This window comes from Pituophis catenifer, unplaced genomic scaffold (genome assembly GCF_029215685.1).
Source record: "Pituophis catenifer annectens isolate HBS135680 unplaced genomic scaffold, rPitCat1.0.hap2 SCAF_1, whole genome shotgun sequence".
Lineage (NCBI taxonomy): Eukaryota > Metazoa > Chordata > Lepidosauria > Squamata > Colubridae > Pituophis > Pituophis catenifer.
This window is the reverse complement of record NW_027256881.1, coordinates 39,519,646-39,535,994: the sequence shown is the minus strand read 5'-3', so window position 1 is coordinate 39,535,994 and position 16,349 is coordinate 39,519,646. Positions and strand designations below refer to the sequence as shown.

At 39.1% G+C, this 16,349-nt stretch overlaps 1 protein-coding gene across 6 annotated transcripts in view; it reads right to left on the bottom strand.

Annotated features, from left to right (window-relative positions):
* KLC4 (kinesin light chain 4) overlaps positions 1–15,922 on the bottom strand; it is a 51,794-nt gene extending 35,872 nt beyond the window's left edge. For all 6 annotated transcript variants that reach the window (XM_070932324.1, XM_070932327.1, XM_070932326.1 and 3 more), the window contains exon 1: positions 15,852–15,922. The gene's annotated coding sequence lies outside the window, so the exon portion shown is untranslated. The remainder of the gene's footprint in view (positions 1–15,851) is intronic.
* Positions 15,923–16,349: the final 427 nt, after the last annotated feature.

The following is a 16,349-nucleotide window of genomic DNA, read 5'->3' as shown; positions in this document are numbered from 1 at the left end:
CATGTTAAGCCTTCATATAATTTATTTGTTTAGAAACAGCTTGTTATAGGAATACAGTAACCATAGGTGGTTAGTCTGGTGGTTCCGGGTTTAGAATGCTGCATGTACACAGCCAATGGATGCTACTGTAAGTTCCCTGGGAATCTTCCATGTACGACACAGAACAACATTCAACTTAACAGCTGAATTTGTTATTCTACAACCATGACACCACATCTTAATTGGGCTACTGTGGATACATTTGCATTTTGAGGATATGGCACTTTCCTAAATTAGCTGTCATTGGACTGATGGGGGAGGGATTTGTGCATTCCAAAAGTACACGCCACAGTGGCCATGGATAATCACAAAACAGACATCTGCCAGAAGGCAAACTGCTGAGGTTTTACTTCTCAATATCCCATCTGGCTGCTCTTCCTGCAAAATGCTTTCTAATGCTCCAGCTTACTTTATATATATATATTTTAGAATTAAATACAGCAGTGGGTGTTAGTCACCCACCGTGTTTATTTTCCAAGAATACTTAAGGGATCCTATAGGCAGCCTATTCTTGGAACTGAAAACTATGCTGGGTGTTGTTTTGTGACGACTTCTGGAAGCCGACTACCTTTACAATAAATTAGAAATTCTAAACAAATTAGGAAAATATACAGGGCATGGCTTCTGGAAACCTCTCCACCCCCTTAAAACAAGCTCAATCTATTCTGGGTCACATTACGAGAAGAGAACAGTGTTTATGAATGAAGCAACCAGAAGCCTTGCAAGTTACTGCCCAAATGCCTCTCCCATAGGGATGCATTGGGAATTTTTTTCTGATTTTTTTTTTCTCTGCAGACCCTAATTGGATCCAGCTCAATTTCAAACTCAAATTTCTTTTGCTGGTTTCTCCTGCCACACCAAATTTGGTCCCATTCTATCCGGGTTTGACGGTTTCCTGCTGATGAGCAGCCAGATGGGCAGAGGCCTGACACCGTTTGCATCATTTATTTTCAATGTTCCATTTGGGTAGGAAACAGTAAAAAAAAAAAAAAAGGCACAAACTTTTGGCCTAATGCCAATGCAGGTATCTGTGCATTATCCATATATTTCCATCTCATATTCTAAAAAATAGGGAATCAGCTATTGTACATTTTTTTCTTCCTCCTAGCATTTCTTGGGAGGCTCCTAAAGGCAAGCTGAAAGTATTCTAAGGTAAAGGTTCCTCTCGCACATATGTGCTAGTCGTTCCCGACTCTAGGGGGTGGTGCTCATCTCCATTTCAAAGCCAAAGAGCCAGCGCTGTCCGAAGATGTCTCCGTGGTGATGTGGCCGGCATGACTAAAAGCCAAAGGCGCACAGAATGCTGTTACCTTCCCACCAAAGATGGTCCTTATTTTTCTACTTGCATTTTTTACGTGCTTTTGAACTACTAGGTTCGCAGAAGCTGGGACAAGTAACAGGAGCTCACCTTGTTACACGGCACTAGGGATTGAAACCGCTGAACTGCCGACCTTTTGATCGACAAGCTCAGTGTCCCTGAAAGTATTCTAGTAGAATCTAATATGAATGTCTGCAACCTACTCTTACATTTTGCTTTAAATACACAGACATCAATATGTCCCCTTTTTCTACTTCCCCTAACTAATTTACCATCAGTTATCTTCCTAAATTCATGTGAAGATCTATCCAAATATTTGTACAGATGTAATAGATTTTCAGAAGCATTCTTTGATGTAACTTGCTCTACTATGGGTATTCCAACAAGTTTGGCATCTCCTATTCAAGGCTGAGCTAAAACAAATAAAATTATCACAAAATAATTTAGGAATGTCTGATAAGTAATTTATCTAATCTATTTATTTATTTTCTACAGCACTTAAATTCCAGCCATTGTATATCAAGAGCAAGATTCAGGCCTAGCCCAAGAACGACATAGAAAAATTCAGCCAAAGTTCAGTTTTTTATTTGTTGATACCAAATATACCAAATCTTGCCAGACTAAATCTTTACTACTCTCACCCAGATGGATATACTCTGAGGTATTCTAGGAAGTGGCTATCCTTTCTTCGTCTGTCTCATATCCAACTCCAGATTGTGTTGCCTCTTGTCTCATCCCCCTCCTAGGAATGTCTTCCCTTCTTTCTGGGAAACTGCAATTCGCTGAGGTCTATCACACCACCTCCTCCTCTAGAGGCACTTTCCCTCAGATCAGGAAGCATTTACAGTAAAATCAAACTCCTCCTGCCTGGGCTATCTAAATTGGTTAAAGCAGCAGCCCCCAACCTTTCCAGTTTGGCAACCCAGCCTGGTGCCAGGATGATGTGAGTGGCAGGTACACAGCTCCATGTGTACAAGCAGTGGGTACGACTGACCTCCACTCATGCGGAGCTTCGCGTGCAAGTAAGAGGGTGCTTGTGCTCATGTGTGAAGCTCCACTCGCCTGAGCGGCAGTCACTTTTGCACTCGTGCGTGAAGCTCTGCTTGCGCGAAAAGAGGACACTAAAGCTCCACTCATGTGAGCATCCTCCATTCACGTGAGTGGAGCTTCGTGCAAGTGCACTTGCCCATCTTTCCCATGGCCCAGTTTCGAATAGGTCGTGGTCCAGTAGTGGGCCATGGCTCGAAGGTTGGGGACCCCTGGGTTATAGTACCCTCTGTGGGTGGGAAGCCTAAATTCTTTTTATCTATTTCGGCACAGATAGATTTGACATCAGATTGCTTTCCTCTAACCATTTAAGAACTATTGAACAACATAAGATCATATACCTGCCTTATGTATAGTTCTTTTGAGACTTTGAGTCAATCTTGACTCCTAATGACTGTCTGAACAAGTCCCTATAGTTTTCTTGACAAGGTTTGGCAAGAAGTGATTTTGCCCCTGCCTTCTTCCTAAGGTTGAGAAAAAATTCTATTGAATCCAAAATTCTATTGAAGTTATAATCCATTAGTGATTGTAGGCAAAATGTGAGTTGGATTCACTACCAAATAGCAATAGCAATAGCAATAGCATTTAAGACTTATATACCATTTCATAGTGCTTTACAGCCCTCTCTAAATGGTTTACAGAGTCAACGTATTGCCTCCAACAATCTGGGTCCTCATTTTACTGACCTTGGAAGGATGGAAGGCTGAGTCAAGCTTGAGCCAGGTGAGATTCGATCTGCCAAACTGCTGGCAGCCGGTGATCAGCAGAAGTAGCCTGCAGTACTGCACTCTAACCACTGTGCCACCGCGGCTCACAAACCTATGAGATGCCCCCTACATATAACTGCTTAAAGTGTAAGAAATGTTCACAGAAAGTTGAACTGAAAATGTTTTCCACCACTGTTTCTAAAGTGTTCTATTATATATTAGACTAGAGATAGCAAATTGGTATTCTACTCCTACCTTAGACAAAAGCCAGCTGGATGACCCTGGACCAGTCATTTTCTCTCAGCCCTAGGAAGGGGACAATGGAAAACTATTTCTAAAAAATCTTGCAAAGAAAACTGCAGGGACATGTCCAAGAATTGGACATGATTGAATGGGGGGGGGGAGGAGTGTCTTATAGTTTTATTATTTTAACTAATTGTAATGTATTTATTTTTAAAATCTCTTCTTGTAAGGCTTACTGATAATCTGAATGATCTGGATACATAATATGACATTCATCTTTTCTTAATACTCAGTGAATCATATTAAAATAGGCTTATCATATCACTATTGCACAATCCAGTAAAAAAAAAATGTTTACTGATCCTTTTTAAATAATAAACTAGTCTATACATGTTTCAATAAAGGTTATTTGAATTCCAATTTAGTTCTGCACCCTTGGGCTATCAATTCCTATGACTAAAACATAGGTATGGAAAGAGGAAAAAATATGTTCACATTTTGTGAAGCAGTTTATAAAATATATGTCCTCCATCCTTATTTCTATACATATGTTGGCTAGGGAAGAATCATCAAAATAAAATAGAGAAGTAGTAATGTATACAACTTAATTAGTGTGCAAAGTTTTTGAGATTCCATCATCAGTTGCAGTTCTATTTGAAGCCTTAGTAACTATAATTCACACCCTGATTGCCACATGTAAAGAATCTAGGAATGCACTTTACATGGAGGTACCTCTGAAAATGAATTAGAAATTATAGTTGGTACAGAATGAGGTAGCCAACATGCTAACAGGTTAAGACTACTATGTAAGCATAAATCTATTCTCTAGTGACTAGTCACTCCAAGAAATGCCGGTAGACCTTGAAGTCCAAGCAAGTGCTGATTTTGACCTATAAAGCTCATTTCCAGGGTGCCTTAGAGCAGAGGTCCCCAACCTTTCTGGCTTTGTGGACTGGCTGGGGAGAGGGGATAGTTCTGTGTGAGCGGCGGGCAAGCGCATGCCCAGGAAGCTCCATTTGCATAAGTGGTGGGCACATGTGCATTCATCAGAAGCTGATGTTATAGTCCCAGTGAAACTCAAAATTGTAACAAGCTGTATTGTTCCAGGAAGATAAACAAAGTAGCCACCATAAGTGGACTTATACTTTAAGGTAGATATTATATAGCAAACAGATAATGCAAGACCATTCCAGCTTAATATTTGAAGTTGCCAAAAAAGCTAGTCTAATCATGCATACTTTTCTGCCACCATTAGCTTTTCCACCTTTTGATTCCTGCCAAGTGCTTCATTTATTTTCACTGTAAAAATAAGTTAAGCCCTCTAGGTACTTTGTCAAAAAGAATGGATAGCCTCTTATTTTTATCCAATAGCTCTCAATGCTGACATATCCACCCAAAAGCATCTCACTGTATATCAGACTTGTTTTCCATAAAAATATCCTTGAACAAAATGATGCTTCAGGAATTGCAAGGTAATAAATATTTATAGAAAAGAGGAAAAACAACAGGGCAGCAACTGCTGATCTGAGTTCCTTCCCCACCAGAGACAGAATTACTATCCACAGGGTGATTTACCTCTACAGCACCAATAGCAGCAGGAAAAATATGAAAATCGATTGCCAAGAAATAGTGGGTGCCCAGATAAATACTGGTACTGATCTTGTGATAGCAAGGAAAACTAAGGAGCAGAAATCAGCATCCTTTTAGGCTGCCCATCCTGTATCAAATTCATCCTTGCCCCTTTACAGCTATCTTCCTTTCTTCCAGCAGAGGCCATTTATAGTTCTTCAAGCCCACTTCAGTATGTTATTCAATGCTCCATTCATCAAGAATCTCGTTACAGAGCAAGTACTTTGAGCAGAAACAACAACCTTTCAGGGATCTATTTGGGAATGTAATCAGTCTTTGTTTATAGCAGAGTTCCCCACATGATGCCTTTCACCCATTGTGTGGATACTTCGTCAGCATAATTGTTTATCCCTTGATGTATAGAGCCTTTCTTTACCTGCATCTAACCACACGTCTTGGCAATATCTTTTTTCTAATATGTCTTCATTATGATGCTTTTGCCTCTTTTTCATCCCTGTTAAAGTAACATTTATCCAAGGCAGCATCATTTGCTTTATCATCCATTATCTTGGAGGAAAGAGAGGTGACTACAGTGATTTGAAACAAAGGCAACAAAAGAGAGAGGATAATGATCAGCAACGAGGACAGTAAACGTCATCCCTGGAAATTGCATTTTTTTTTCTTTCTTTCAGTTCAAAGATTGCTGGACTGAACGTCCAACTAAGCAGTGGGGAAAAATCCATCAATCATCCAAAGAGCTAAACTTGAGCCCTTCATGCAATACTAGATCACAGAAAATGTCTTAATGGGGCAATACTCATGAAGGAATCTAAACACTTTAATTTCTATTTGATACGTACAAATGATCATTCCTCATTACATCCTATTCCTGATCAGAGGCTTAAAATTGCTCGTACACTGTTTGCAAATATACTTTTGTTATGACTCAGTTGCCCAAACTGGCTATTTTACAAAATGCCAACGACTGCTAAATTAAGAAACTGATCACAGAAGCCATTTTGCTCATTAGAGAAAAGATGGGGTACAAAAATTAGTAGTAAGAAGATGGGCACAGAATCTTGAAATGTATTGTGCAATCCTGTACAAAAAAAGAGGCATTCTATAAAAACATTTTTGAATATTTTGGATTTCAGATGAAGATTTGTTCCTTGGACCATTGAGATTTGAAAAAAGGAACAGGCTTTTAAGCATAATGTCCTTGCAAGAATTATCCTTGATAGAACGATTCCCACAAGACTCCTTGCTGCTAATCTGTCATGCTTGGGTTAGAAGAGATGCTATTACTCCTAGAATATTTAAACTGTAGTCCTACTATTTATTTTATGTGATATTTTAATTATTTTTATCAGTTACTCTGCTAAGTTCCTTGTGGTTCTGTAAGATTATTTTCCCTCTTCCAGATGTTACAGTAATGTCTTTTTAATTGCAATGCAATCTGCTTCTAGTCATTGTTCTATCTGTGCCTATCATGAGAAGATCTTCCATATTCTTATAAAGCAAGATCTTATCTTCCCTTATTTTCCTTGTTAAAATCATGAACTAAAAAGAAATCCATGAAGCCTCAGCCTCAAATCTGAAGGCATGACAAGACCAAAACACACATATGTCAGTCTTCTACTGCTGTCACTTTCTAACATATAAGCACATCTTCAGGTGATATGCAGGGTTATAATATATTTTGGACTCTGATGAAATATAGGCACAACCAAAACTTTAAGAAGTTGAAAGCAGAATTAGATTTTGCTCCAAGTAGTAGATCGGTTACTATAACATCCAAATATAAGGCAGCCTTGTTTGTTGGTTATATGAATTGAGTGGAAATGCAAGACTTTTATTCTACTGCTGAGTAAATATTAACTCTGCCCTCTCATATCAAAGATGGCTTAGTTCCAACCACACCCAACTGCTAATGCATCTTGGCTTTCTCTAGCTAGCTGCATGCTGAACTTTACATTACATTACATTAATGAATATTAAAATTTAAATGTGGTCTAAGAGCAAAGGGAAAAGGAAAGCTAATGTTGCATGTAAGTGCAAGCTGGTCAAAGCTATCTATATACTATTAAAACTCTGTCTATTTATAATCCTCAATTAATGGGGCACTGCAGCACATTTTTTTAAAAATTCAAGTACCTCAAATCGGTTAATTTAAAGAACGTGTACAAATCCAGGACCCAATACTCCCGTGTTATTAACATTTCCAGGATCTTCACAACAGTTGTATTCAGAAAATTGTGGCTGCAACATTGCTGCAGTTATCCGCAGTCATGTGATTTGTGATTTTGGATGCTCCCTGCCAATTTCTAATGAGCAAAGTCAATGGGAAGCTGGCAGAAAGTGGGAAGTTGATTCCACTCTGCATTTTTGCCACCTGACCATCATTTTGTTTCTCTGTTTAGGTAAGGAAATATTTCTGAAAGAATGACCCTATGGGTCATAGGTTGTTTAGTATTCCTCTAAAATTCTGAATCACTAGCCTCCAGAAGTTATGGGTACTCCAACACTGGAGATTTTTAAGAAGACACTGGACAATAATTTGACTGAAATGGTATAGGGCAGGAGTCTCCAATCTTGGCAACTTCAAGTCCACAAGTCTTAAAGTTGCCAGGATTGGAGACCCCTCGTATAGGGTCTCCTCTTGAACAGGGAGTTATTTAGAAGACCTCCAAGGTCCTTTCCAACTCTGCTACTCTTTTATTCTGTTACTATGACTAAGTGTCCTCCAGTTAATATCCCTAGGATCAATCAGAAAATGCAGTAACCATCCTTTTTAGTATAACAATATTATTTTTAATAACCTACTTTTTAGGTAAATGGACTCAAGTTATTTATAACAATTAACATTTATTACATAAATACTAAGTAGGGCTGCATAGAAATCTGGATTCAAAGGACAAAATGTGATTTGGAACAGGTGTGTGTGCACAACACAGCAATCAGGAACACCTTAAAGCAGATAGACCTTTTATTTGGACTGAAGAATATATCCCAAAACTGGCAAGCAATCTTGGGAAAAGACATTTGGTTAAAGTGTTCCTGCAGATTCTGCATCCACACAAACATATATACTCCAAGCAGAAAACAATGACATAATCAAGAACTAGCAAGGAGAAAACCACAGCTCATCAATATTAGCAGGGCAAACTATTGTATATAAATAGAGAGCAAAGTTCACACTCACTAGTGCTGATGATGTTACCTATTTAGGTAAAGAACAAGCAAACAACCAAGCTCAGAGAGAACCAAGAACTCTATAAGAGAATGACTTTGGGGGTGTGGGGGGGGGGGAGAGGATAAAAGAATGATATAGAATATGTATAGTGGGAAAAAAACAGTGGGAAAGAACATGGGTCAAAAAGAGAAATAAACATTTAAGTCTGCCTATTTTAAAGAAAATGTAGGGTGATTTTGATACTTTTTTTTAAATGGAAAGGTTGACTTAGTCAGTCATCAGCAGAATGAATAAAATTAAGTGTTGAAAATAATTGAGATCAAACTGAAAGAAGTAAAAAAGAGAAAGGAAGAGAAATATTTTAGAGATTTGTATATAAATAAAAGTAATATGTTGTAATGAAATTGAAATAAACCTTTTAACTATTAGTGTCAAAGAAAAAATATCTAATTTTCTTTGCAGCAATTATAAGAATTGTAAATTTACCTCTTTAATGACTCATGTTCTTTCAAATTAGCAAAACCACAAATTGTTAATTTTTATGTTTTACACAAAAAAGTCTTAAATAAATTTGAAAACTCCTGATCCATATGTTGCCTTCAAAGATAGGATGTTCTGTTACAGATAAAGAATATGGAATCCCCACAAAAAGTGCTCTTGATGGGAATGTGTATTTGTCAAATACTTAAGGCTCTTATATTTGGAAGTATCCTGTTTGATTTAATGCCTTGAATGGGTTCAAGATCAGATGCAATGATAAATTACAGTATGTCTGTTCCTCTCAAGTTTTGTATACTATTGCATTGTGCTAGGCTTTCATCTGCCATCTGCCTTAAATATGTAGTATGATATATTTCCAGGCCATCTGTACTATCAAAAGCCCAAATGATGCTCTGGAAAGCTAGAGAGACAACATGTGGAAACAACATTTATTCCTCAACCAAGCAACATGGTACTCCCAATAGAACAAAGATTTGTTTTCCTCCCTTCTCTCTTACAAACTCAGTTGCCATACTAGAGGGAGAAAAAGAGATACTTTAACCCAGTGTTTCTCAACTTTAAAGAGCTTTAAAATGTAAGAACCTCAGCTTTAAAATGTAAGAACCTCAATGCCCAGAATTCCCCAGTTAGTTGTGGAACACTGAAATAGCCTAAAATTAGAGTAGGTAGGCAATCTGAAGATGCTTTTATGCATGGAAAAAGCCCCAATTCCTCTGCTAAATCTTGGCAGACATGTTCAGAACAGGGAAGACTGCTTCAATAGATCTGGGAAATCTTTCAACAGTACCAGGAGAATATTTTATTGTTTTTATTTATGTTGCCCATTTTCCACACAAAACTTATTCATGCTGACCATACAGATCTCCACAGCTTAATTCAGAAAGAAATGCCTCTAATCTGCACAGAACAATAGTAGCTCTGTTGTTAGGCAGAAATAGGACCCACATGCTGTCAAGCACCATACCAACCTGCATCAACAATTCCTATTAAAACATGGGAAATACTGCAATCCTTTGGCTGTGAAGTAGTTATACCACTGGGAAACAGCTTTAACAGTAATCTGAGAAAATGTTATTCAGATAAACAAAGATATGCTCAAGTATGCAATGCCGAAAAATGAAAAGCCAAAATACACCACAAGATTACTGCACAATAATCCATTCACGGCACCCTGCAGCAAGTTGGAACAGCCAGTATCACATGAAAGGGGACCAGTGATTTAGCTGCACTTAGTACCTATATACTGATGTAGGTCTAATTTAAATTGCCTGTTTCTCCTCCAAGCTAGTTAAATAACAGACCACAGAAACTTGTCTAGAGAGTCACTGTATACATTCTAAAAGACAAACCAACTGCTGCAGTTTGTCATAGCCATATGAAATACAAAGAATAAGGAAGAACAGAAATTACCTGGAAGCTACGTCTAATTGCATCAGCAATGGGAGATGAGTTAGGTCAGTGGTCCCCAACCCCCGGTCCGCGGACCAGTGCCGGGCCGTGGAGTACCTGGCACCGGGCCGCGCAGCGGCCGGGGGACATAAACGCTGCAGCGCAAAGGCTCCTGGGCCGTGCGCAAAAGCTCCTGGGCCGTGCGCAATGGGCCGTGCGCAAAAGCTCCTGGGCCGTGCCCCCACCCCTGCGCGCGCTCAGCGGGCCGCGGCAATAAAAAGGTTGGGGACCACTGAGTTAGGTGATCCTGCTGAAGGACCCATGAGGAAATTATTCTACCACCTGCCTGGATATGGATATGCTACCACTGCTGGGGGAATGGCCAGCAGCATCAAATGGAAATATAAGCTAATTAGGTTGTCAATCATACTAGATACAGCAATCTGAACATCTTGAAACACTGTAGCATCCAATGAAACCGCTATCAGTCATCATTCAGCAATTTTCTTTCATCCTTTTTTTCATTCTACCAGCCTTTTGTCACTCACTCACTCACTCACTCACTCACTCACTCACTCACTCTCTCTCTCTCTCACACAAACAAATATTAAGTGCTATGCCCATCAAAAATAATCCAACTTCTTTATAAATTAGTTGGAGACATCCTTCCAACTACACAAACTAGACATTTAGTCGGTATTTCTAGTAAGTCTTCTTATCTCTCTATATACCAACAGGAAATGGTTATTCCTCCTTCTGGTTGAAGCTACAGCTTTAATTGTTCACAATTTAAGGAAAAATTCAAAATTTTTGTATGCTACCAAATAACTTTTTAGTGTTCTTTCTGTATTGCTTCAATGTTACAAAAAGATACAAAATAGTTTCATAGCTGTTTTAGAATCTAAAAACAGAATGGATAGCATAGGGCAAACCAATCTGCAGATTGTAAAAATTAGCCTCACAATATAGTCTTTACTTTTTTGATGTTATTTTTTAACAGACAGCTGTTATATTCAAATATAATAAATTATTTCTAAAACAACATTTGAGTGGAAGAAAAAAGGTCATAACCATTTCCAAATTCTTAATGTGAATTGTAATCAAACTGATTTTGCATATATGGGTATTGCTTTATAATAACAAAAACCAATTATTACCCTTATTATATTAATTTTTAAAAATGCATAAAATTTAAAACCTAGAAATGTGCATCTAAAATCAATTATTTCACAAACCTCTTGGAATTGTGTGCTATATATGTCATTTGATAATAGTGTCTCTTGAAATCTAATTTGGTAAATGACTGTCAACCTGCTGTCTTCTTTATAATTCCAGTAAAGAAACTGCAATGGAATGAATGGCAGAATATAAAGCAATGCTTACATCAATTGAATACTTTGAATTATTTCTTTTATATAAGCAGCTTTTGGCTTACGATAGAAATTCTCAGGATTAAAAAAAGAAAAGAAATCTAAGGAGAAAACACTGGGGAGACATTCAATCTGTGTGCTTGACTTGCAAATTAAAGCATTATTCACCCTTCTTGCTCTCATCTTAAATAAGAATCTTCTGTACAAAGACCATGAGTACAAATACACATTTTCCAAACCAATTTACTGTTTATTTGGTAGTACACTGAAACCTTGAGAAAGTGTGAGATTTTCTAATGTTCCCTCCCTCCTGCCCCCAATTTCCTATTGTAAAATCTTCAATCTCATTTTGGCCTTTCTATAGTAATTCTCCAAAGCTCCTTGGGAAGGTTGGCCCTTGAGCTTTTGGGAACATGAATTTACAGCAGCCCAACCACTTTGTGCTTGTGCACCAATTTAACTAGCAGACTGGTTCCTATAATGAATCTGGGCTTTTTTATATCAAACAACTTAAACTTCCCAAAACCAGTCTCCTCCAACCTAATGCCTTCCTGATGTGCTGAAGTATGCTGTTTGAGGACTGTACACCGGCATCTACACTATGAAAAGCTGCAATTTGCTAAAATTCAATCATTTAAATAGGGCAAGGTTCAAATAATACAATAAAATAATGTAAAACAAGGACTCTGATGTATAACCTAGACTGTCACTTCAGCTGTGTGATTCATTAATTAATGCTACTTGGGAAATGTGGCCAAAGCAGTTACCTGAAATTATCATTACTATTTTATACCTATTGCCCTTCACAACTCCCAATATTCATAGTCTCTTTTGCCCAGCAAAGTAACAAAACTAATGTTTCAGTGAATCACAAATCAATATTATAATATTTGGCATTCTATTAACTATTTACAGAGCAATTTGAAGTTTGCTTGACCATTGTAAGTCAGGATCATTTGCAACTTTTGCTATTTCACTCCCTACTCCAATTTATTCAATGTAACAGTTCCAATATAAGCCCAGAAGAAACAACCGGAAGTTGTCAAACTGGCTGTTTTCAGCCTCCAGAGGACCTTCGAGGGTGTGTGTGTGTCAGGAAGGCCGTTTTCACCCTCCTCAGATTCCTAGAGAGGCCCTGGAGCCAGGTGAGAAAAACAGACTTACTGGGCCATCACGCCAGGAGCGGGGGGGGGGGGTCATGCGTGCATGCGTTGGGCAGGACGCATAGAATTATGGGTGTGGGCATGCGCACGTGTGACTCCCCTGCCCCCCAGGCATGCAATGGCAAAAAGGTTAGCCATTACTGTTCTAGAAGACAAGCATCAAGATATCAGAGGAGACTGATGTGTACCACATAGTTTGTTTTGTTCCCCTAAACTATCCTAAAATATAGTACAGTACATCAACACTGAAGAGCAGTATTTTTTTTCCTTCTGTTCAATTATGTCCAATTCTTGCAGACTGCTTGAACAGGTCATTGCAATTTCCTTGACAATTTTTTTCAAAAGTGGTTTATCACATTGCTTTCTTCCTAGGATTAAGAGAAAGTGACCGAATTGGGGCCACCTAGCTGGCTTTGTGCTCAATGGGGATGAGAATTTAGTGTCTTCTGGTTTCTAGCTTGATGCCTTAATCACACCAAACTGGATCTCTACTATAGCCCAAACAGGTATTATATGTGAAATAAGAATGGACACCATCATTCTTCTGGGTTTCTAGCGCCCATGCGCGTGCGACCATCGCTGGCTTTTTTGTGTGCGGCTGTGCTGGAAATTTATTTATTATTTATTAGTCCAATTTATATGCCGCCCTTCTCTGTAGACTCAGGGCGGCTTACAATGCATTATAGCAATAGCCTGCATACTTTTTTGTATATACCTGCTTATTAGGGCTTTCGCCCCCCCCAAGCGGTGTTGCTCTATACAAAGTTGGCTTATTGCCCCCACAATCCGGGTCCTCAATTTACCTACCTCGAAAGGATGGAAGGCTGAGTCAACCCTGAGCCTGGTGAGATTTGAACTTGCACTAATTGCAGGCAGCTGGCAGCTAAATGCTAGCACTTAACAGCACTTTAGTCCGCTGCACCACTGAGGCTCTTTTAAGAGCTGTAAGAACTGATCTTCTGTTTTCCTGTGTGAGCATGCGCGCCAGCCAGCTGATTGTTGTGCACACACATGGGCCAGAAACCCAGAAGACTAGCTGGCTGGAATCTGCATGCGCACCAGAAATGGAAGTTTATTTTTGGGCGCGCACATGCACCCTTGGCAGCTCCTCTTCCAGGTTGTGGCCCAGATAAATGCGCCAAGTGTGCGTGCTCTCACTCCTTTTTTGGCATTCAGTGCCAAAAAGGTTTGCCATCACTGGCTTAGGTAATCTAACTTATATGTTTCTTTCTTCAAATAGAGGATAAAACATAAATGATGTATTTATAAGTATATGCATAATTATTCAAGTTCATCTCTTTATCCTTTTTGGCTCAATATCATTTTCAGAAAAAATATATTGCATTACAGCACCTCCTTGCTGCTCTCTAGTAGTACCAGTTTCTAATTATTGTTTCATTTCCATTATTACATGCATGCTGTTGGAACTGTAGGCCAATATACTTGAAAGTCAATTTCTAGAAGTGCAAGAAATAACATGGTATCAATATAGAACCTATACAGAAAAAAGAGTTGTAGTAATCACTTTGTGGTGAGATTGGCAGCAAACAAATATAATAAATAATAAATGTACCAGAAGCAACTAGCCAGCTGGAGTTGGAAGACAACTCTTGCTTAGATGGCAAAACTGATCATCATCACCACTCCCATCTTCTGTTAAATGTAACAAAAGTTACACTTAAGATCAAACAGAAATATCTTTGTTTTGATATCACATTAAAAAAAAAGACTTTCAAAAGATGAAAACTTTCATCATATGTAATATAAACTACATATATCTAATTCTGGATATGATTACATCTGAAAATAATTATTTTTAAAGGACTGCCTAAAGTTTTAGCATGGAAGAATCCATTAAATTTCCATTCTGCAGGATGGCACAGCCCACAGCTACACAAATGCAATAGCATCATGATTATATATATAGAAAGTGCCACATACACATGGAACCTTGCAATTAAGCATGCCAGCTCCTCCCAAAACTGGTTTCAAAGATCAAAAATTTCAGCCATCTGAATGATTCATAAAAGAGTGAACTGTAACAGCAGTCCATACAAAAGACTATCACATAGCCCTGAAATCTTTATATAAAGGAAATAAGAAATGATAACAGAGTTATAAAAATATTACATCACAGGATTCACTTTACCACATTGTAGCTATAGAAAATATAGCAGATACATTTAAAGGGTTCTCTTGCATCAAAGAAGAGAATCGGGGAAGGAAAACACCTAAGCAAGAACTTGTAGTTATTATTTCCAGAGTTGTGATCTCCAACCCAACATTTTATCCCTGGTTCTAAACACTTCAACTTTTACAGTGCAAATTTGGTGGGAAATATTTATTTAATTTAATTGCAACACAATTACAAGTTAATATTGCAACAACAACAAAACAAAAAATACAGAGCAGACTGATTCTAAACCCATTCACCATAGAGCTCAGGCGTAATAATATTCCAAGAGGATAAAGGTCTGTGATATTAGAAGGTACGTCAACCCTTATCCAACATCCCTAAAGGAATCCAAAACCTATCCTAGCAGCAGCTGTTTTGAATCATTTTCGTAGACAGTAGAGAAGACAGCCGGATCGGCTCCTCCTCCCTCACAAATTAGGCAACCACTGTCAGCAAAGGAGCAGCACCTGCCCCATAGCCTGGAGACCTGCCTTTTGCTGTGCCAGCAGTGCAGAGACACACCCTTCCAGAAGGAAACACAATGACAACTGAACCACAAATAAGGAGTTGGCCACAGGGATTGTGCGCATGTGGGTGGTGGTGGTGAGTGGAAAAGGCAGCATTTGAGACATGATGTCTCAATGTCTAATCATGTGCCTCCAGGCTAAATGTACGCCCGGATTCACCCTAGCATCCAATTGCATCTGTAAAGGCAAAATAAAAATCAGAGTCCTCCTAATTCCCCTATTATATAAGAAGGAAAAGGAGGGTTTTAAAATGCAGATGGATTAGCCCGCTCACTTAAATTGTGTTTACTTCCATAAAATGTCTATGGAGACTCTTCCGCAAAACATCCAACGCCAGTGTAAAATTACATAAGCGCCTATGCAAAAACCGTTGTTTTTCAGCCAGTTTTGTAGCTTTTTTTCTCTCTCACCCGCTTCTGCCCGGGGGTTACTCTGGAGCCGCCCTCGCCCCCCATCTACCACCACAACCTGTCTAACCGACGTTATGCTCGTCTGTCAGACAGGCTAGCCGCTAAGCTGCTTCTCGGGCCAAGATGGGGGCTTTCCACGAGGATAACTCACCCCGTCCCCGCCTCCGTAAGAGAGAAAGAGGCACGGAGAAGCTCCTACCTGGGCCTCCTTCGGGTCTCTCAAGAAGAAGAATCAGAGGATGGAGGAGGAAGCGCGCATGCGCTTAACAGACTCCCGGTCTCCCCAAGCCGCTCCGGCCGCTCCTGAAAGAAGAAAAACAGTTCCCACTCTGGCTCCTCCCCATTTTGCCGCAGCCCCTTTAAGTCCAATATGGCCGCCAGGGCGATACCCGGTCGCGTCCCGAAATGCATCAGGATAGCTGATTTTTCCCTTTAAGGGTGGAGACGAGGGGAGAGGGCGCGGAGCGGTACGCGATGTAATTAATAAGATAGTTGAGTGATTTTTGAACTTTGGCAACTTTAATACCCACACTTTTTTAAATTGCCAAAGTTCAAAAACACTGAGCTAGGCTTTGATTAATTGTCCCAAAGGTGCTTTTTTTCAGGAGGCAACTGGACTTTGTTTTTTTTTTTCCTTTTGAAGACGTTTCGCTTCTCATCCAAGAAGCTTCTTCAGCCCAAGAAGCTTCTTCATTCA